Source organism: Onychomys torridus, chromosome 15, assembly GCF_903995425.1.
Source record: "Onychomys torridus chromosome 15, mOncTor1.1, whole genome shotgun sequence".
NCBI lineage: Eukaryota > Metazoa > Chordata > Mammalia > Rodentia > Cricetidae > Onychomys > Onychomys torridus.
Genome location: NC_050457.1, coordinates 64,390,707 through 64,414,970, shown reverse-complemented (window position 1 = coordinate 64,414,970; position 24,264 = coordinate 64,390,707).

Genomic DNA, 24,264 nt, shown 5'->3' with positions numbered 1-24,264 from the left:
TACTTCAGGCCCCTCCTCTCTTCCTCCTTAGCTTCTCAACACCAATGTACCCAAGCCCCTGCTCATGGCACACATCCTAGTCTATGGGCCATCTGCTGAAGCCATCCATGCCCCAGATTTTATTATGGGCTACTCAGTACTTCTCATCATGACCTCTCTTCTGAGCTCAGAAATGCAACTGTCTCCTTAAAATAACCTCTTGGCTATGTCATAGGCATGTCTAACCCACTGCTCCCAAATTCCACTGCTCACCCCACACTCCAACTGTGCTATCTCAGTTGTCTCTAGCTCAGATTCTGACACCCACACCCCCAGTTGTTCATGCCAGTAACCTGACAATCATCTTGCATCTATTCCTCCTCAAAATATCTTGACTCAACAGAGCTTTCTGTTTTGGTTGCTAACACTCTAAATTGAGCCCCACCGTAACTCTCCTGAAATCGTTACATGCTGGGTAAATTCCAAAGTCCATACAAGGCCTCCAGGGCTCCTTCCATCACTTACTTGATCTCTCTGATGATAAAAGTTGACAAAGCCCTCTAAAGAATAAGTGGCCACCTGTGTGGATATGACATCAACCTCCAAACCCCTTTCCTGAGGTTGGAGTTAACCTTCCCTGGTTGGTAGTATTCCCAGGAAGAGGGTTCAAGGCAATTTAGTCCTTCTGGAAGACCCTTCTTTAGAAAATAAAGGGAACAGAGGAAGTTTCTGCCTGCATCCAGTGTCCCCATGTGTCCTCACTTCAAAGTAATCAATATAACACAGCGTTATGTTTGGGGGTAGCATTTCCTAAATTCCATCAGCAAAACTATTACAAAGAAAGTAGACAAGTCCCCAATCTCAGATGACTAACCCAAGATTATATAGCATAAGAACTAGTTATTAGTTACAAGGGACTGTACTATCACTGAATGAGTCAGTGAGTGAATAGTGATACTATTCATTTTAACGTTTTAATTCCTCCTTCATGTAGGAGGAATTAAAGTAGACTTTGTTGAGATTCTGATCTCATCTTTCTTATGCTGACCAAGGTGTGAGATAACTATGCCAAGACCTCTTCCCCCACACAAACATTCTCCTACATCCTAAACCCTTTTCTATGCTTTTGTCATTGTCCATCCATAAGGTCAAAAACCAATTGGTATTGTCCAGTTGATAGCTTTCCTTGAAGGAGCCCAAGTGTTTTGGCATTGGCATGAAGGGTGTGCCCCTGACAATGCAACAGTGCTGGAGTCTGGGGTCTGGATGGTACTCTCACCTTGGATAACTGTTGTGCTGGCCTTCTTTGGGCTTCTAGCAGCACAAATAGACAGTAAGGGAAAACCAGGATGCTACTTTAATGGTATATTCCAAGACAGGCCATAACTCTTAAGGTTCTGTCTATTATCTTGCTTTCTGGGTTGGTTTATTTCCAAAGGCTACTGAGTCCACGGCACACTAATTGCAATCTTGGGCAAAGTGAAAATCCTTTTGCAAAACCTCTTTTCTAGCCATGACAAAGAAATGATATTTACTTAACAATGTATTCCAAATCCTTTAAATATGAGTTTAGTGATAATCATCAAAACAAGTCACGTCTGTAGCAAAGTGTGTTGATGAACAACCCTGCTACTTCTCCCAAGTTTGCCACGTTAATGATCCTGTAATTCTCTTTTTTAATTTCTTCATCCCTTGTTACCAGCCTTCCTCCCCTTCACATACATCCAAACATCTGACCTGCCTTTGGGAATCGGCTACCAAAAGGCATTCCATTGTCCTTGGTTGCCCATTATTGCCCTTATTGCTATTGCCACTAGCCCAGATGAGGCCAGAGCTGTTACATTCAACCTAGGGTGTGACAACCCTGTGACATACTCCTTACCCCACATCATTGCCTCTTTAGCTATACTTCCCTCATCCTGCTAACATCTGCAGCTTTGATTATCTACACAAAGGCCAGCTATAACCATCTAACTACTTGGCTTATGGAATAAAATGCAGAAACCTATCTTGGAACTTAAAGGCCTTCTACCATCTGTTTCCACCTTAATCCCCTTTGTTTTTAGTTTTATGGATCATTCACACTTCCCAAACTTTCTGTTGCTGTTCACAGAGTGCCTTTCAGTAGAAGACTTTTTTCTCATGTCCATATTCCACCTGTTTATATATATAAACTAGAGATTACCAGTGTTTTTCTTTATGAATTTTCTGATATCTTCTAAAAATATCTGAAGTATATGTTTAATTACTGGAACTGTTAGCCTGACTCTTCTACTCTGCCCATGGCTGTTCACAGCATTTGCTTTCTGCTCAATGTCAGAAGAATCCTTTCAATCAATAATGTCTCAAGATGACTGCTACCACTTACTTCTCCTGGAAGAATTATGCTACTTCTCAACTGCTTCTAATTATCTGGATGGATTTTTTTCTTCAGATTGTGGATTAAAATAATACCCCCATTATACACTATTAAAAATCCCTCACTTGAAAACATTTTCAATGTCATATAATTAATTGAATCACAGAAAGAGTATTTAGTTGTCCCAGGAAATACCTACATTTAACTTTGTTTTTACAGTTAATTACTTACCAGACTAAACTCAGTGGAACTGCATGTTTACATGCTGAGTGTGTTCCATGTTTACATGCTGAGTGTGTTCCACCAGAAAAGATAAAACCCAAAGTTAGGATTTTGATGATCTGTAGGACATAAATGCTTTATCCGACCTAGTCAATGTATTCTAGCATTCTTACCCTAAATTCTGTATAAACACCCCCACTTCTCAGTAAGCTGCTTCTTCTAGCCTGCTATTTTTGTAGGTCTCTCATTAGTGGGTTCATACACCTCTGAGTCACTCAATTCTGTATTTGCATAATGTTACTGTTTGAATGTGAAATATGTGAATTGTTCCCAACAGGCTTATGTATTTGAATACTTGGTCCTCAGTTGCTGGTGTTGCATGGGGATGTTACAGAATCAATACAGTGTGGAGCCTACATAGCAAAGTAGAACACCAGGAGCGGGCCTTAAAGGTTTATATTCACCTCTGGCTTTGGTCTGTGTTCTCTATTTTTTTTCAAGACAGGGTTTCACTGTGTAGCTTTGGAGCCTGTCCTGGAACTCACTCTGTAGACCAGGCTGGCCTTGAACTCACAGAGAGCTACCTACCTTTGCCTCCCAAGTACTGGGATTAAAGGTGTGCTGTTCTCTAATTTTTGACATGTGTGAAGAAGTAGCTATTTATGCCACCACACCCTCCCTACTACAAGGAAATGAAATCTCTCTGCAACCACAAGCCAAAATAAACTTCTTCTTTAGGTTGTGTCTATAAAATATTTCATCACAGCAATGAGAAAACCAAACGAATGCACATGAAAATGGTGAATTTTAATTTTTTATTATGCATTAACATCTTCATTGGAAGTATTTTAGAATTATTTAATTTTTGTAAGACCCACAGTCTCACGTACTTTTTCTGTGTTATTTATTTTTTTTATAGCTATTATCCTCAAGAGGGCTGGGCCCATGAAGAAAATTCAGCTTTGCATCTGCAAATAGCAGATACTCAAACATGTCATTTGAGTGTGAGGGGAAAAATGGGCAAAAAGTTCACATTTTTATAGTGAACACTACTTTAAGAAGGAATTTTAATAGGTAAAATTATGTTAAACTCCTATTTAAAGTATAAGTCTGTTCTCATATTTTGTTATAAATAACCTTCAGTGATCATGCTTAGCTTTGATATATTCTTTTAATTTTTCATCATCTAAGGAGGCTATTATTATCACTAAAGGGAAGGTCTCAGCACTGTCAACAACTACTTTAATATCAGTTATTATAACAAATTGGGTCAATCAAAATAAAACACTTGTATAGAAAGCAAACTGGAAATTTTACAACATAATTTTGGCATACACAAAGCAAATACCTCTGATAAGTGTGTAAAAACAATACAATAATTCAATGTCTCTGTTTACTTTCTTTGATGTATTGTGAGTATTTTGCCTACATGTATATCTGTGCACCATGAGAGTTCTGGGTGGCCAGAGGCCAGAAGATGTCAGCCCTCCTAGAACTGGAGTCAACAGATGGCTATGAAATGCCCTATGGGTATTGGGAATTGAACCCAGGTCTATTGAAGCAACAAGTTCTTCAATAGAGCCATCTCTCCAGTTCCCAATGTCCTTATCTTTAATTCCATATTCAGGACTTGCTTGAGACCTGGGATTACCTGCATCAAATAATCCATCTAATATGGCAGCAGGAGAACACAAGTATCAAATTGACTCGATTGATCCAAGTAATTCATACTCAAGAAAGTAAGATGGTTAAGCAAGAGTGAGCCCTACCACTTGCTTCAGAAAATCCTCGTTAGCCAGCTTTTCAAAGCAGTCTGCTCTATCAAGGCAGTAATGGACTCACCTCCAAAACATCCATGCTCATCAGCACCAATGGGGTTGACACCTAATCTATACTTTGCCTAGTCCTACTAGACCATGACTTGAGAGACCTATATCAAGACATTTGCTTCAAAATTCAAAATCCTATTATTAAAAACAAAAGCAAATAAACAGAAATCCTTCCTCTTCTTAGTATAAAAATGCCCCTTTGCCACTCTGGGAAGAAGTCAGTCAACATTCTGTAATAAAAGACCTCCAAAGAGTTTTCTGGTGCTGCAAAGCTGACTACAGAGCAGACTTTCCAGTAGTTTCCTAATTGTTCTGCTGAAGGGTATCAATTTATACTAAATTCGTGGATTATGAGTTTGTTGTTATCTCAGTGTGGTTTGTCTCCCAGGGTCCGTGTGCTATTGGGCATCTTGGTCCCCAAGGGGATAGAACCATGAGGTAGATGACAGAGCATGAAGAGAGGTGTTTTGGGAGTTGACTCCATAATGGAGAATGGTGGTGGTGAATTCTGTCTCAGAAGGTCAGTTAGGTGGTTGCAGGACTACATTAGTTATTACAGGAACCAGTTGTTATGAGGCACTGGTTCTCAACCTTCCTAATGCTGCAACCCTTTAATACAGTTCCTCAAGTTGTGGTGACCCCCAACCATAAAAAAAATTTCCATTGTTACTCTGTGCCTGTAATTTTACTACTGTTATGAATCATAATGTAAATATCTGATATACCAGATATCTGATCTGTGATCCCCAATGGGATCATGACCCAGAGGTTTAGAACTGCTGTTATAAGGTGAGGCTGTGTTTGTTCCAGGCTGTACACACACTTCCTACTCCCAGAAGTTCCTATCATATGATGTCATCCACCATGAGAAGCAATGACTAAGCAGATGGTGTCATCGTATATGATGTCATCTGTTCTGAGAGGCTCTGACTAAGCAGATGGTGTCATCATATACTTGGACCAGAACTATGAAACAAAACAATCTTCTTTTGTTTATGAAGCACCCAACCACCAAGTTTCCTTTGTATTGCTATAACTAAATATCCTACCAAAAATGGACAGAGGACAGAGGGAGAAAGGATTTTGCAGCTTGTAGCTCTAAGTTAAAGTCCACTGTTGTAAAGAAGCTGATCACATCACATGCAGTCCAAAGCAGAGAGAAATGAATGTAGACATGATGGCTCACTTGCTTGCTTATACTCAGTTTGATTTCTCTACTTGTCATAACAATTCAGGACTCCCTGTCCAGGTAATGGTGCCCCACACTGGGCTAGGTCTTCCCCTATCAATTAACTTAATTAAGACAACCCCCAAAGACATGTCCACAGTCTAATTCATATAGACAAGGCCTCTCTGAGAGTTTGTTACAACAAGTTGACAAAGCTAACCATCAAATCAGTCCCAATGTTTTGTTATAACAACACAAATAGAACACAGCCCTACTGAGTAAAACATTTAAGTGAGGAGCTGGAGAGATAGATCAGCCATAGAGAATAATTACTATTCTCATAAAGAACTTGAGTTCAGTTACCAGCACAGATATTGAGAGTCTCACAACTGCCTGTAACTCCAGCTCCAGGAATCTGACACTTCTGACCTCAGGCAGGTACCTGCACTCCCACGTATATGCCTACACACAGACATATATACGTACATAGAATCAAAATAATAATAATGAGGATGAACCTTTTAAAAATAGCTATGCTAGTGGAGGGCTATTGGAGTTTGTAGCTAACACAAGTATGCAAAACTAATCAGAATTATCATAGGTGAATGATTTTCTTTCTTGTTTCCCTATACAATTATTCAATGCCAACAATTGAAATATGGTGAGTTTTGATGAAATACAATGAGAAAAATTGAAATATGGATGAGTTTTGACATGCATAGACAATCTATCTATCCACTTAAAATGAATTGCTTAGGATTGGCCTTTGAGGAAAATTCTGAAATGAAAAGCTTTGACTATGAAGCTCCCATTTTCTGTGCCTTACTAATTTTCTTCCATTCACTGTAGGCTTTGTTCTCTGTTACTCTTGGCCCTCACCTGATCAGTCACTTACACCTTGCCATGACTGAGTTTCCACCGATGTTTAATCTCCTCCATCTCCATCCCATTTGGCAGTTCTCTGGCCTCCATAATACTTTATAATAATATTACAGTGTTTTCATTCTAAACCTGTTATTCTATTGAATGCCTGAAAGTACTTATTTTCAGTCAGAAGGATTTTAGAAAAATAATAGGGACAGTTTCAGAAATACCAAGGACTTCCCCTATACTCGTTTCAATTATTGAGCCCGCTTAACCTAAAAGATAGGCTAGTCATAATGGCACTAAATAAATGGGAATGACTATAATAGACTAAGCAAAACCAATCAATGAGAAGATAAACTGCTGCTGAAGGATAACCAGATAATCCAGGAAGCATGGCATTCTGAAGCACAGCTGGCCCAGATGCCCTGGAAAAGAGTGTTCTCCACCATAGAACTGGAATTTTAAAAACAGTAGGAGCCAGTTGGTACATTTTTTTGGACTTTGCAGCCCATATGACCCCTGCTACAACAACTCAGCTGGACCTTTGTGGAGAGTAACCAGGCATGGGCAACACAGAGGGTCTCATTCCTTATAAAGCATTATTTCCAACAGCAGGCAGCCTGGCAGATTTGGTATGGCCCTCTTGTTCTAGAATACAGCCTTCACTGACTTAACAACTGGATGCAATGTACAGTCTTGGTGTCAATTTGTCTTGGAGCAAACCGTCTGTCAAGAAGTTTGGGAATGATTGGTGCAGTTATAATAGGGCTTATAGATGATGACTGACTTAATGAGGTCCAACCTATGACTTCTCCGCCTCATGGTGGAGTGGAGGCACACACCAGTTTTTGAATTTCAATCTTTTACTGGACTAGTAATACCTGAAAGGCACAGCGAGCCACACCCCCAGGTCGGCCCACTACTGTGTATCTGAGCTATGATGTTCAGAACATAATGGAAATGGAACACATTTTGGGCTAATGACAGATTTTTGGGGATGCAAACCTATCCTACATCAAGGAGGATCTGTACCTAATGGTTTACAATTTTGTTAACATGGAAAAGGTAAAAATACTAACTAAAACGCACATTATTATATTTTATATAATATTACTATTTCAGTCATTTAAAATGCTTATGCCTAAAACTTTAAAGTAATAATTCAACAAAACCCCATTAGGGCTGGGAAAACTGTTTTGAGTTTTCCAATGAGAATTATCTAAATTCTTACATTTTTACCTTTAAAGCTTTTGTACAACATACTTTCACTGATTTGTGATAGAAAGTTTACTTATTTATTTAGTAACACATAAGAAAGCTAAAAATTATTGTATACCTAAAGTGATTAAAATGAAAATACCAAAAGCCTCAAAATTCCATCATTTTTTGACAATTTTTATCTTTACAAGGTAAATACAAAACACATTTAAAATATATTTTGAAAAGTAAACTAAAACAAATATTACTACTTAAATGAATAAATCCTCAATTTTTCTAGAATTTTAATGGTTTTTGGAACTGTTCTTAAGAGAATAAGAAACAGACTTCCCACAAATTGTTACTTATAAATCACATTTATTATTGCCCACAGGAAATTTTATGCTTAATGTATGCAATGAATTATGTGAGGCAATAAATGGGTGTCATTTAAATATACATAGCTATTAACTGTGGATTTCACATTTTATTAAAGGAATTCTGCAATGCATTTCTAAGTGGTTGTCATTTCACATAACTGAGGCTAAATTTACACAAAGTAGTTCTTCTGTATAATGTGTTTTTTGACTCAGTTAGCTTTTCATATTTTTCACTTTATTTTGATTTTCCTTGTGTAATCAAATGTAAGAGCTTAAATCTTTGCACAGGTGCTAGATACATGGCTCAGTAAGTAGAAGAACTTCCCGTGAAAACATGAGGATCTAAGATCAAATCCTTATCACTCCTGTAAAAATCTGGGCATGGTCCTGCATGCATACCTAACTCCAAAGCAGCAGGGAGCAGAGAAAGGACAATCACTGGGGCTTTCCTGCTTCCTGACAAGCTCCAAGTTCAGTGAGAGACCCAGCCTAAAAGGAAAAACAGTCATATCTGACATCTTCCTCTGGCATCTGCATGCACACCCATGCACCTATGTTCATATATGCCACATACTCTCACATAGGTGCACAAGCATACAATATCCTCATGTGGGTGATTTTCGTAGGGAAAGATTCATAGTTTTTGACCCATGTTCAGTTCAGTGAAGTGCAATAATATGGAACTCACGTCTATAGAGATCCAAGTGTGTATGTATATACATATATCTTATTTATGAATATACTATATTGATATATTATCTATATTATATAGTATATATTGTTTGCTCTAGCTCTCTAGAGATACATGAGTTAGATTTCTACAAACACAAGAAAAATGGTTATAATTTTCCTACCAGTTTCCTCTTCTGAAAATCCACTGCACTTGATTGCATGCAAGTGCCTTCAAATTTCTCTTACATATATGTCTTAGTTTCTGTTCTATTTCTGTGACAGAGCATCATGATGAAGATAACTTATAGAAGAAATCATTTACCATTCAGGTGTGTAGCATGACAGCAGACAGACAAGCATGGTACTGGAGCAGTAGCTGAGAGCTTATATCTGATCTATAAGCATTAGATAAAGAGGGAGAGTCAAGGAGGAATAGTGTAGGCTTTTGAAACCTCAAAGCCTCCTCCCAGGAATGTACCTCCTCCAACAAAGCCATACCTCCTAACCCTTCCCAAACAGTTCCACCAACTGGGGACCAAGTATTTAAACATATGAACCTATGCCACCCATCTTCATTCAAAAACTATAAAGTGATAGATTAAGATATTGTTCAAGGGTAGCATGCCAAGTATTTGAATGCAGAATCTGTCTTATGAGTTAAATCACCAAGACCATGCTCTGGGCCCACATGATAAGGCTACTTTGCTTTGAATTCATTGACGTCTCTCCCAATTTTCCTGTTTCTATCTGCACTTCCCCTTTGTAGTTTGATCCTCTGACATCTCAGACCATGAGAAAATCATATCCAACTATTTGACAGTCAAAGTTTCTTAAAACCCTGTCGTCTATTCATAAGAATTATATTTAGTACTTTTAGCAAATATCATAAAATGAAAAGACTCATATATGCCTTAAGAAAGTATGATTCTAACTTATAAAGCCTTGTAAATACTACTAATACAAATTAAAAATAAAATCAGTGTAATCCAAAATAGAATAGAAACAGTCATTTTATTAGGTTGGGTCATGGCTGCCTAACTGAGAGACTCTAGCCCTATGGGCTGAAAATGGATACCCCAACATTACCGAAGAACTTTAGGTGACAGTGCAGGCAGCCAGCTGTCTCTGTCATTCTATATTTTTGGAAATTGCTTACAATGTTCTTCCTGTTTACTTGGGTAATAATATATCCTTCTGAGGTCTTTGATGTAGTTGAAGACTAGATAGTTATAATTATAATCTTCCTTGGTTATGATAAAACATAAGTTAGATATGAAACATTATATTCACAAATATAGGATAAACAGAATATTCTCTTTAATTTTATCAAGTACAAATAGATTATATATTGTAACTGTAATTCTTGCTTGGTAATTGTTTTGTTATATATAACATATATATATATATACACATCTATATGTCTATATCATATTTTACTATGTTAAAGTTAAAACCTTCCTTTTTGATTAGACAGAAGAGGGGAAGTGCTATGGAATGTCATTCTGTATGCTGTGAATGTGTGTTGCTCTGATTTGGTTGATAAATAAAATGCTGATTGGCCAGTAGCCTGACAGTATAGGCAGCATAAGGAGACAAGAAGAATTCTGGGAAGAGGAAGACTGAGTCAGGAGTCACCAGCCAGACACAGAAGAAGCAAGATATGAAGGCAGAACTGAGAAAAGTTACCAAACCACATGGCTAAACATAGATAACAATTATGGGTTAATTTAAGTGTAAGAACTAGTCAGTAAGAAGTTTGAGCAAAGGGCCAAGCAGTTGTAATTAATATTAAGCCTCTGTGCGACTATTTTATAAAAGGCTGTGGGATTGTGGGTAAGAGATTTGTCCCAACCACGGACAAGGTGGGACACAGAAAAACATCTGACTACAGCTGCCCAAATATATATGAACTACTCTGTAATACTAGGATCCTTGTAGGTATAATTGAATGAGAGATCTGGTTATTACATCATCCTGAATTAAACAAGTGAGGCTGAGATACAATGAGTTGTCCTTCTTGGAAGCAGAGAAATACACACAGAGAGAAGACTTGTAACCATGAAGGCAGATTGCAATGACTTACAAGCCACAGAATACAAAAGATAGAATCTGTCACCAAAATCCAAGAGTGAGCTATAAGACAGAGCCACTCTCAGAGACTCACAAACAAACCACCATGTTCAGCACCTTCAATTTTTACTTTGTAACTCCATAATGGTAATAGAAAAAAATTCTTATCACCCAATTTGTTATACTTTATTATAATAGTTCTTGAAAACTAATATAGGCTGGTACTTTTAAAACCCCTGAAATATGAAAAAGAACACCTACATGTTATTGCATCCTGATAATGAACAATGATAATAGTATCTGTTTTTAGCCTTATCTTTGTGATTTTTTTCATGACTTTGTCAACCTTGATCCCTAAACATGTGTGTTCAATGGTTGATAAAACCAGGTTTGCCTACCTATTCCCAAATATTGTTGATTGAGTCATTATCCTTAGTCATCTTATTTTAGAAACATTTCTTTCACAATAAGCCACAGATCTAAAATAGTGAGAAAAAGGCTTAAATGCCAGCATAAATTTGGTAGGTATCCTTCTACAAATTAAATTCAGAAATGACAAGCACACCCATATCTTTGCTGGTAGCCACACTAGAGGCCTTCAGAATACTTCCCAGTGAAAACATTTAAGTACAAATAGCAACTCAAGATGGTCAGGAAGGGAGGCACTATTAAAGTATCACATTGTTCATTTTGATCAACATTATTTTTAACCTGTTGTATAAATCCAGGAATGCACCCTATCAAAGGGAAGGAAGGCATACTGTTGTTGGTTGTTTACTCTTTTGTTCTTCAGGGGCCCACCACACAGCTCCCAAACAAATCACACACAGAGGCTTATTCTTAATTATAAGCCAGCCTTAGCTTGGTTTATTGCTAGCCAGCTTTTCTTAATTTTAAATTATACCATCTATCTTTTCCCTCTGGGCTTTTATCTTTGTCTATTTCTGTATCTCTTTTTTGCTTTCTTACTCCATTGCTGATTATGTAGCTGGGTGGCTGGCCCCTGGAGTCCTCTTCCTTCTCTCTTGCTCTATGTTCCTCCCCTTCCAGTTTTCTCCTTTTACCTACTCTCTGCCTGCCAGCCCCATCTGTCCTTTCTCCTGCCTCGCTATTGGCTGTTCAGTTCTTTATTAGACCACCAGGTGTTTTAGACAGGCACAGTAACAAAGCTTCACAGAGTTAAACAAATGCAACATAAACAAAAGTAAAACACCTCAAAATAATATTCTACACTGGCATACCACACCAGTTGGATAAGAATCTGAACAATTCTGGAGCTCAAAGAATGAGAGTAGCTGAATTTGCACTAGTTGTATGCCTGTGTAGCTGAGAGTTCTCCAATATAATATCAATAGAGAATGCATTTCTCATTAGAAGATAAGAGAATTTTAACATGTTAATCTGAACCTTACACATGTACAGTTTTTTATTAATTCAACAGCCACTGTAACAAATGTTTAGATCTTACACCAAAAATGCTTTTGGAGAGAGAGACAACATTGTTTGCTGTTTTGGTGTGGAATTGCTGGTGCATAATAATATTAGAACACTATTAGCCCAATTTTATTATCATTTATAAATTCTCTATAAATAATGCAGCTCCTTATTGTCTATACCCACACAGACCACTTCCATTTCCCTGTATCTGGAACTCCACTGCCATGAAGGTTAAGAAAGAGAATGGGAAGCCATGTTAGATTTTAGGGATGTCATACAAATTTTCTCCTCCATGAGCTCCGTGAGTCCTGGCTTCCCTACCGCTAGCTTCCTCACCTGTGACTGGAAATCTATGGTATCCATCTCTTGCCCCTGTACCCTTCCAATATCTGCTTCTGCTCTCATGTGGCCTTCACATTGTGTATCTCTGTCTGTAATCCAATTACCCTCCTGTAAGTCTTATTGAACTAGGACCCACACATATGACTGAATCATGACTTAGACTCTATCTCTGAACAAGGTCATATTCATAGTTATGTGAGCTAGGTCTTTAACCTATACTCTCAAAGGACATGATTCAATTCACAATAAAAGTTGAACTGTTCAGCTCCTGTTAACCACAAAATGTTTTGCATCACATTAGTATCACTGGAGGTGGCTTCTTATGGATTCTGAAGGCTCATTTGAAATGGCAGTGATTCCTTTTCAATGACAACACACTGAATAGTGTACATTCATTGTCCTTTTCTACAAGAAAAAAATTAACAAAAGTTCTGAATATTGATTTGAAAATGATTCATAAAAAATTGTTGCAGTTTATAATACATTTGCTGTTCTTTCTGAAGCCTCTTTATTTGATACCTACATTCTTGGCAATGCTTCTCAACTGACCCGACCACTCTGCTGTATGTAAGTATTCTGATTTTTAAAAAGTTATTTACATGTACTCCCTTCCTTTTTAATTTTAATCTTTTGGCTAAGTTGTACTCTTTTAAATTTCTCAAAAAAATCATCAGTTTTTGGTTAATAAAGCTTTCTTATATATCCTTAATTTCTTCCATAAAATCTCAGGCAATTTTAAAAGTGGTTGTCTTTCCTCACTCAACCTTTGGAATGGTTGAAAGGACCTTTAGCTCAATAATGAGATCTTGTGAAACCCTGACTTTCATGCACATATAAAATGCTTTGTCTTTTCATGCTTTGTTTCTCAGCTTTCTTAAATTCTTTGAACAACCATGTCACCTTTCCATCTACGTATCTAACAGAATTTTTCCCATAGTGTGGTGATTTCAGTATTACACACATGTGCACAGCTCTCAATTTTCCTTACTATTTCTTCATTTGACTTCTGATGGAAGACCCCTGGACTCAGTGACCTGGGACTCTGCTTGGTTTGTGTTATGTACCACGTCATCTTCTAATAGTGCCCTTGGCAACCTGCCTCTTCATCTGCATGTACTATGCACACACACACACACACACACACACACACACACACACACACACACATCCCTCTCCAAACAAGGCACTTAACAAACTTGGAACCCAGCCAGCTACACATGCATCCCTCTCAAACCACTGGGATAAGTTTTTCCTCCCCTTGACAACCATCAAACTTAAGATTCTATTTGCTCATACTCTTGTTATATACCAGGTAGAGGAATGGAAAAGCCAATCTTTTTTGAACCAGTTTTGATTGCATGAACAATACAGTAAAAGAATGTTCTCAAGTGAACTTTAAGGGAAAATTATTAGCTATCTTCTGCCTGTTCATAATTGGGTGTGCATATGATAAAATCAGATGCATTGTAAGAAGGGACATGCACAGTAGAAAAATGATTGTATGACCTAATCTACCAGTCAGAGGCCCTTAACAAAATAAATATATCCTCTTGAATCCCACAAAAAATTCTAAAACAATAACCAAGACCCTTGCATATCTTATAAGTTCTGCTGCTCCCCTACAGTATGTTCTTGTCTTTTTATTACTTGGCTTATAGAGTTTCTTTGCTATTTTTGCAAATATATGTGAGACTTAATTCAATGTAGATGAATTTCTAAATAGTCTTACTAAATAAGAAACACAGAGCAAAATACAGACATAATAGCCAAAGAGATCAGAACAATAGCCATGGCTAGCCTTAGCTTACCACCAAGAGTAGCTTCCCCAGAGAGAGCTCCTTCCTGTGTAACCTGTGTTTTTATTGCTTTCCTATTCTGCCTTCTCATTGGTTCCTTGTCACTGCCTGTCTATACAGACCTCCAGGTCTCTATGGTTGGTACTGGGATTAAAGGCTCATGTTACCACACTTGTCTGTGTCCATGATCACACAGAGATTCTGCCTGCCATGTGATTGGATTAAAGGCATGGGCTACCACCATCTGATTTCTATTTATGGCTATTTGACCTCGGATCTCCAGGCAACTTTATTTATTAACATATAAGTAAAACATAACATTTCAGTACAAATAAAGTATCACTACATTTCAATCCTTTTAATGAGGGCTCAAAAACCTGGAAACCCCTGGCCCCGCCCATTACCACTGGCAGCAGTATTCTCCATTTATATACAATACAAACCCCAGCTACTACCTAAAAGGCATTCCCAGTTTATAGGAAAATTTTATATTTACCACTGACATTTTATTGAGACAAAAAAGAAACATTTTGTGTTGGCATTTATTATGTGGAGTCTTAGCTGGAAGACTTTTATCTTAAGTGGTAAATGGTCTAAAAATAGAACTGGGAATCTGGGTACTACAGTTTGAATGTGTTCATTCTAAAATTCACAAGTTACCTATGTGATAGAGGCAGTTGAGATTTTAGAAGGTATTTAAATAGGAGATCTATTCCCTGTGAATGCAATTGTGTGTTGCTATTATAAAGGTTTTATGCTGCATTTGAATAGCTTGACCTTCTGCTTTTTGTCATGTGGATTCTGTGTTCTTTCTGTGTTAAGGATGGCCCTTCAGCAGCAAGGAAAACTCTTTAACCTTAGGTTTTGGTTTTTTTTTTTATCACCCATAGCTGTGAGCAATAAATTTCTGATATTTAAAAATTATTCTAACTTAGGTACTCTGTTATCGAAGCATAAATAGACAAAGAAGCTTGGTTCCAACTGATGAACTTCTAGAAAATTAAGAGTACTAACAGTGAAGATAGAATCCTTTCAAGAAACAGAATTGTCACAAGGTGACTCAAATACACAGGCTTTAAGGACAGGAATGTTCAAACTGTGTGCAGACTTAAAGGAAGAAATGAGGGATGGTGAGCATCAAGACAGCTGCAACACAAAGCCTTTACTAGTCCTGAGGCATGATAGCAGCTGGGACTAAAATAGCTCATTGAGAGCTGGAGCCTTGGAAGAAGAGTCCTGGTGGCTGTTGTCAATGGAATTCTTTTCAGAAATCATCCTGTCCTCTGTCTCCCTTCTGCTTCCTCATCAGTGTTTCTCTTTGGCCATGCCCCTCTAGATTGGCTAAGGAGACACAGGGGTATAAATGCACATAAACTTTCTACCCAAGGCAAAGAAAAAGGCAAGACATGTTAAAGAGTAGATAAAGGAGAAAATAATGGGGTTAAAGCAGCTATGCTGAAATAGCTGGGTAGTGGAATTACTAAGTCCTATTGGGCCACCACTTTCTTCAATGCATGAACAAGCACTGGATCTCTTAGAAGTTGAGATTGAAGCTGAATAAAGGGTCTGATTGTTAGTCACTCAAGTTTAATTCATACATCATCCATGATTATTACGAAGAACATTAGAAATGAGTAAAATATGCACAAGAACTTAGCATTGAAATCATTTCTAACAGCTATTGTAACCAACTAGGAGTGCACATCATCCTGATTTGAGCTCTGCCATTAGGCATGGTTGTCTGATCAGAATATATTTCTGATTGTGTTTTCCACCACTGAAATGCACTGAGCTCTGCCATACAGTATTCAAAGTGTGCCATCTAAGTGAAATCTTACAAAACTAGTGGGATGTCAGCTGAACAAGAAAGCAAAAGGGGCATGTAAGACTCTTGACATAAGACACGCCCTCCAAATGTCTTCTTTCATACATACTAGAGGAGGGAGATTCATTTAGGTCATACTAGAGGTACAAGAAAAACAAAAAGTAGAACTCAGCTCCACCTCATCCCAAAGTTTTCCCATTATCCTAAAGTCAGAGGTACTACATATCATATCAAACTTAACTAATATAATCTCTACTACAGTGTATCCAGAGAGAACTGCCAGGATACTAGGTATCAGAAAAAGGCAGGACAGCCAGAATGACAGTCATTTTCCTTGCAGTTATAGATCACATCATCCTTGGGTACCATATTCAGTGTAACCAGCAGGGACATTATGAAGAATCCTAAACACTAAAGAGAATGAACAACCTCATGAGCCAGAAATTTTGGTACTGGATGTTTACCCAAAGGAAGTTAAATCAGAGTACCAAGACATAAAGTCTCATATTTATTTAAGCACTATTCACCAAGGCATAGCTTCAACAAGAGTGACTATCACTAGATGAAAGGGTAAATAAAATGTCACATGATAACCCCTCCCCCCCCCACACACACACTCACAATCACACACTGGAATGCCATCCACTCAAAAGACAAAAGTAAAAAAACTTGTGATTTACTGAAACACGGAAAGAACTGGAGACCATGCCGCTAAGTAAATAAGGCAGATGACAGACAGACAGACAGACACAGGTGCTCCATCTTTAGAGAAGGACCTCCTAAGTTCACCCTACCAAAATGGGTCCAATGGGTTGGTGTAGCCCAAGTCTATATCATCCAGGCAAACTGTAGTTTAGAAAATATGTTTGGATACTCCATACTGATGCACAAAATAAAAGGCCATTCATGAAAAGAGCACAGGATTCTCCATGGGGATGAAAAATGGATGTATAAAGACAAATAACTTAGGGAGACATGAAGACATGAAAATGACTAAAAACCCAAGACTCTGATGAGACCTCACCATGGTGTAAATGCTGTGCCCTTCCCTGCCACTGTCCGCTTCCAAATAGATGGTTATTGAAAGGCCGCTATGGTAAGCTATGGTTTTCTGCTTTAGTGATGTTCCATACAGTGTTAAGAGGGGAATTTGTCATGGTGTCTAGGCAGTCTAAATAGACTGATAGTGACATAGGCATAGTGTGTGGGAAGGTGCCTTAAATGAGATGAATCGTGTGTTATTTCAAATAGATGATCTCTGATTTCTGTATGTATTTATTTCAGGTTCTGTGACAAGAAACTTGAATTTCCAGTCAAACTTGAATTGCTGACTTTAAACATTAATAGTTAAACACAATAGTGAGGATCTGATTCTACTTTTCTTCCTAAATACATTTTTAAATTTTATTGATATAATAATACATCTTTATGGAGAACAGTGTGGCAGTTTGGGATTTCTATACTGTGTATTGACTCGAGATGATTAGGTTATATTTCACCTTAAACATTTACATTGTTTGTGGTATCTGGCTGTAACTTTGGACCCACTACCCAGTTTTTCCCATATTTCTCTCTTCTCTTCCTCCCTTGGACTTTAGTGACTACTGTTCTTACATGAGCACTCATATATTTCACGTGTGATTAAGACCATACAGTACTTGTCTATTTAGCTGTGGCTCATTTCACTTAGCTTAGTACTGTTTCTAGTGCTTTCCATGTTTGGATGTTTGGATTTTTATTTTTTATTTTTTGAATGGATAGAATTCCATTTGTGTGTGTGTGTGTAATTTGGTTTATCCGTTCATCTAGGTGATGAACACCTTGGTGATGTCATGTCTTGGTGGCCAGTGTTTGAATAAATGGGACTATATCTCTTGAGATAGAGTTCATTTTCTTTGGCTAAATACCCCATGATAAAATTGCTGGATTATAACATAGTTCATTCATTTCAGGTGTTTTGTTTTATTTTTCAGCCTCCATATTCTTTATTAAAGTGGCTGTACTAATACACATTTATCCAAACCAGAGCAAAAATAAAAAGGCCAAAATAAATAATCTGATTTGATAACAGGAAAATGACTTGAGCAGCCACATCTCAAAAAAGAACATGCAAATGGCCAACCAATATGAAAAATACCTGACCTCACTAATCTTTGGGGAAACAAATCGATATAATCACCCTACATTAAGATATAATCACCCTACATTAAAATGACAAGAAAAGATAACCAATATGTTTCAACCAAAGTCCCCATTTTTTTCTAGTCACTAGTGCTTTAATAGTTGAACTTTACAAATATATTAATTTCACACATACTGCATTTTTAGAACTGGAACTTATTTAGAAATTGTTTCATATTTACAGAATAACAGCAGAATTAAAATCCCAGAGATTCAGAGTTCTATTAAGTAAAGCTGGGGAGGGAAACTTAAATCGTGGATAAACTATTCAGGAAACTGTCAAGCAGTCATGGAAGGTGAGGAGGGTCTGCCAGCTACAGGGGTCATTGCAGCAGCTGGAGTGGGCAGGTTGTAAATGCAGAAGAAAGTATTACATGAAACTCAAACGCTCGTTGGTGGAGCCCCATGTGGTCTATGTGTTTGTATACACAATTTATTATTATCATCACTATATATAACTCTCGTCAGTCTGCACTAGTAAAGAACAGCTGTCTCCCGCACAACAATGTGCCTCTGAGGAGTTCCTTAGGAAGTCTCAGCTCAAAGCAAAGCAATCAAGACTGATTAAAAGGATAGTATTTAACCAGGGGAGAGGCAGAGCCGACAGGGAGGAAGGAAGAAGAAATCATTAACACTTAAAATCGCACTTGCTTCATCCATGGCTATTATTGAATCTATAATTATGCTGATATCTGTTTATATTCACAATCACCTGTTCCAATGAGAGAATTAGAATGTTTCCTGTGATGACACATGCTTGGTAGCATGGGAATAAAAGTCACATTATAGTCCTAGCATGCAATGTGTGCTGTTCATTATCATGCATTTGTGTAAAGCACAAATGTGGTAGGCATTGAGAACTTAAACTACTGGCACCCTCTTTAAAGTCATCTTCCCAGGAGGCTATAGAGTGCTGTTTCCTCTTTTTTCTTTAGGGCAGTTTATTAGTCATTCATGAGTCTCTCTTTCTCTCTTTCTGTCTCTCCCTCTCTCTGTTACTCCCTCCCTCTCCCTTTCTCCTTCTTCCTCCCACACACATACTTCATAAATATTTATAATATTTTAAATCAGCATTTGACCTTGAATATTCATGGATATTACTAAGTTGTGTTTTTGTTACAGACTAAATACTAACATACATTTGAAATAGTTCAGATTCTAAAGGCATTCCTTTAGTTTTCTTTTAAAAAATAAAACCAAACAATAGTTATTTACTGTCTTAGAGATATTGCTCTTCCTTTTAATGTAAAGATTCACTTATTGGAAAAAAATTATTCCTTCTTTTACAAATCTGAATGAAAATTAGTTTACATTATTTTATCATTACAAGTGAATCAATGCATTTCACACACATGTACACATACACACATGTAAGAAGAAGCAGATTACAACATGGTTATTTTAGAAGTTTGTAATTTTTTTCCAACATAGGTTATATAATAATTGCCAACCATTAATGAATGGTAATTCAACCCATTTTCTCTTATAATAGATTCCCTATATTTAACTGTTATGTAGTACATATCCACAGAGAAGAGAAAAAAGCCTCCATCTCTCAAACTAGTTAGATATAATCATATGGCCACATTCAAATAAAGACAAATCAAAACCCTAACAGAACTGTTTGAAAAGTCAAAATAATCTATGGTCACAGTAAAGCAGTTGGACTTCATGGTCAAACCTCCAATTTGAGCAAGTGAAGTTATTCCCTAAAAGGACTGCAGACCATTTGCACTGGATAACCAACTGGTGTGCTCTTCCTAGAGGAAAACCTTCTCCTACCCTCTGAACTCTTAGTTGCCCATGGTTCTTTGTTTATAGTTGAAGCCTCATGCCCCCCCCATATAAAACCTCTTAAAAGTCCATACAGAAGAAGGATATGAAGCTGGGAGAGGTTATGGGGAGAAGGGAGATTTGGGAGAGGGGGAGTGAGGTGGATATGACCAAAGTACATTGTACGTATCACATTAAATTCTTAAAGAATAGATAAGTAAAATAATTTTAAAGTCCATACAGAGTATATTCCAAGCCTTTGGATACTATAAAATTTATCAAAAAAGTAAGAAACCACTACTTTCTCATAAATGATTGATTATTAATATCTTCTTCAAATTCTCTGACCTACTGAAAGTGAAATTCCAATAGGGTTTACTGTGCAAATTTGAGAAATCTCAGGCCTAAGTGTTGTAACCTAAGTGATGGCTTAATTGTCTGCTCCATGACTAGGAAATGCCATGTCCTTCTATACTTAAAGTTAGGAATGAGAGTCTTCTTCCTGTCTATGGAAGCCTACAATGCTTTGCCAGAACAAATGACACCAAGCCTCCAGATGGGTATTCAACTCCCACATAGGAAACAGATGTAGGAGAAAAGCCAGTGGTTCTGGTGATATCAAGCAGTGTCTTCAAGCCAGGTATGTATCAAAGTCATAATTGGAAGGGAGTACTCTTGATAGGTTGGAAATTATGTTAAAGACAAATATAGAGGTTCGTGCTGAAGAAAAATTTCAGGGGCATGGATATATAGCAACTCAGAAGCCAGACACACAGATAGACTCCGGCAGCTGGCTGCAAATATCTACAGGCCAAGCTTTTCAGGATCCAGTGAGTCCCAGTCAGGGGCTTCAAGATGATGGAGTTTACAAGATATATGGGTGGGAAGGATGCTCAGACCTCAGACAGTGCCAAAACGCTTGTTTTGTTCCTTTCTTCTCAGTCTTGAAGTTCTTTCATTTCTTCAGACTGCAGATACATGGTTGTGGCAGAGAGACTGGGGATACAGGAAATGGACCTCCAAACCATTAGTACAAACTGCTTGTTTTTAGAAAAGTTTGGAGCTTTTATTTTTCCTATTTACTGAGAGCACTGTGAAAAGTCAGTTTAATTCCTAGATATTTATTACTGTCTCTGTTGCTTATATTAGATATGAAAGGCTTCAAATATATATAAGAGCAGAAAAGGAGCTTGATACATTTCTTGCTTCAGCAATTTTCCTTCATCTGTAACCACCACCATAATCCTAGGCCCCTAGACTATTTGAAAGCAAATCTCACACAATCATAAGTTCGTATAGAAATATTACAGCATATCTGTCTAAAATACAAAGAGTGAATGTGGGATCAACATGAGGAGAATATTACTCATGTTCTCAAAAAAAAATGCTACTTCACAAAAAGGCAAGTTATTCATGTACTCTCTTCAGCTCACTCTTTCTGCCTTTAGAATAAGTTCAGCCATGATGGATTACTTAGCTTTCTTCCTGTCTGCCCTGGAAATTCCAACATTTGCTCAAATGAAGTCAAGAAGAAATGTGGTTGTATTAGCTTCTTTCAAAAGCGTATCAACTTTGCAGGTTAAAAAAGGTAAATTCCCACACTGTGTAAATGAGAGATGTCCAATGACCTTATCCAGATGACTGCACATGATGTCTAGGTCAAAAATAAATCTACAAATTCATTCCTCATGCATTAGCTCATCACCTCATGGTCGTGGATCTCAAATACCATGCTCAAGAAACTTACATAACTCCCTATTGCCTAGTGGTCTCCCACTCAAATGCTTTATAAAAATAATTTCTACCAGCTGTGGTTTTTATTTTTATCCATTCAAGTTACGACTACCTCTTCCTTCTGGCCTTGACAAACCCTTAGTGATCATGGTGGCCACACCATTTGCTCTTGCTTGACCATTGTGCAGCCTTTCCCCCGTGACACATTTTTCATTTTCATTTGTGTATGCCATTTGTCCTGTCTCAACAGCAATGTTCCTAGTTAAATGTAATTATTAGCTTTTGAGTACTACCAAATAGTAAAAGAAAAACTACTATTCCAATTATTTTTTATTTCATAAACTGTTCTTCTTGTCAGTCATGAAAACATGAATACTGTCCCTGTGTTAGATAGTTTTATGTCAACACAAACTGAAGTCACCTGAGAGGCAGAAAACTCAATTAAGAAAATGCATCTTGAATATCAGACTGTAGGCAAGCCTGTAGGACATTTACTTAATTAGTGATTAATGGGATAGGGCCCAGTCCATTGTGGGTGGTTCCATCCCTAATATGGTGGTCCTGGGTTCTGTATAATAGCAGGCTGAGTAAGCCATAATTAGCAAGCCAGTGAGTAGCACACTTCCATGGCCACCATCAGCTCCTGCCTCCAGGTTCCTGTCCTGTTTCAGTTTTTGCCTTTACTGCTTTTGATGAACTGTGAGCAAATAACCCCTTTCACTGCCATGTTGCTTGGGTCATGGTGTTTCATCATAGCAATAGCAACCCTAACTGAAACAGCCATATAACATTAATATGAAGAATTCAATTTTACATTGCTTTGAAGCAAAGAGTAATATCTGTTTTACTTGATATCTTCATGATAGCAAAACTGTTGATCCTGAAATATGATTTGACACATATGTTATGTTAAACCACACAATAATAATCTATAGGTTAGTGTATTGATATTAGAAAATGGGTTCAGCCTCAGTCATTTGTTCAGCAAACACTGAGCATAAATTGGTTAACAAAGGTCTCTTTCTAGATCTAAGGGTATATCAGTAAACAAAATAGACTAAATCCCTATATTCCCATAACTAAATTCTAGACATGGTTAAAGAAAAGTAAACATATAAATATAGAAGGTAATCTTAGGTGTCAACAAGTGATATGAGTCAAAATAAACCCAAATTGCAAATAAATAAACAAGAAATCAGATGTGAAAGCTGTGATCCAGTGGAGGGCCCTATACCCACATGCATACTAGCAATGCCAACTGGATTCAGTGGATTTTTAAAAGACCACATGAAGTTGGGAGGGAAAAGTGGTAGTGTGTACATGGGAAGAGTTGGAGTGGAGGGAATAGGGATGGATTTGATCAAAATATATTATATACATATATGTGTACACACACACAAACTATATATAGATGATGGAGTTATGCACATAAGATGATAATGCTATATAGACTATCTAACAAAACACACAGGGCCAGGCATGAGAAACCCCCTTTCCAGTCTTTGATCAAGGTGGTCTAACAGGTACCCAAAACAATACAGGCTATTTCCATTGCCCTTGGCTGCCTCCTACTACCTGAAGGTAAGACCCAGTTGCTGAAGACTCCATGCAGTTTGAACACAGAACTTGAAGGAATCAATGTGGAAATGACTTGGATTCCTCTTCCCTAAGGACCAGCTCTCATAGTATAGGAAAGTGCTGTGCAAGCAGACAAGGGGGAATAGCCATCAATAGTCTTACCCAGCTATGCACCACAACAATTACTGACCCAATAAGATCTCTCCAATGGTATGATAGAGGCATTTTGTTTAGGGAGTAAAAATAAATAAATAAATAACTGTCTAACTTGACTTAAGGCCTTATTGATAGGAGGGAAGTCATGCCCAGTACTGTAAACCAAGCTAAATGGTTGTATCTGTTTGAGTTAGAAATGGAATGTTTTTTATTCCATTGAGACTTTAAGGATAGAGAATGCGTGAGGTTGTTGGTTTTAAGCATCTGGAGCTCAAATGAGTGCTCAGAGAGAGGTCTGCATGATGATGAGTTATTCAGTTGGACATATCAAAGACCCGATGAAGAAATCACCCCTTTTCCTTCCCAGAACTTCTGAGCTCTAGTGCAGTGTCTAAGAGCTGCCATGAGGTTTAGCTGGGCCTGCCCACCTTTCTGGTTCCTAACTTGGAACAGTGTTACTTTGCCTTTTTCTCCTCATCTGTCCTGTCTTTCAGATGTTGCCCAAAGCCTGCTCATGTTTCAGCTTCCCAACTACTCTTTGAAGCTCATCTCTCCACCATGCTGCTGCCCTGGGTTTTGTGGTTTTGTTGTTGTTTGGTTGGTTGATTTTGTTTCTTTAGGGTGGGGTGAGGGGGATGGTTGTTTGGTTTTGTTTTAAATGCTAATAGATTGTTCTCAGACTCAAAAGACAAATGGAGT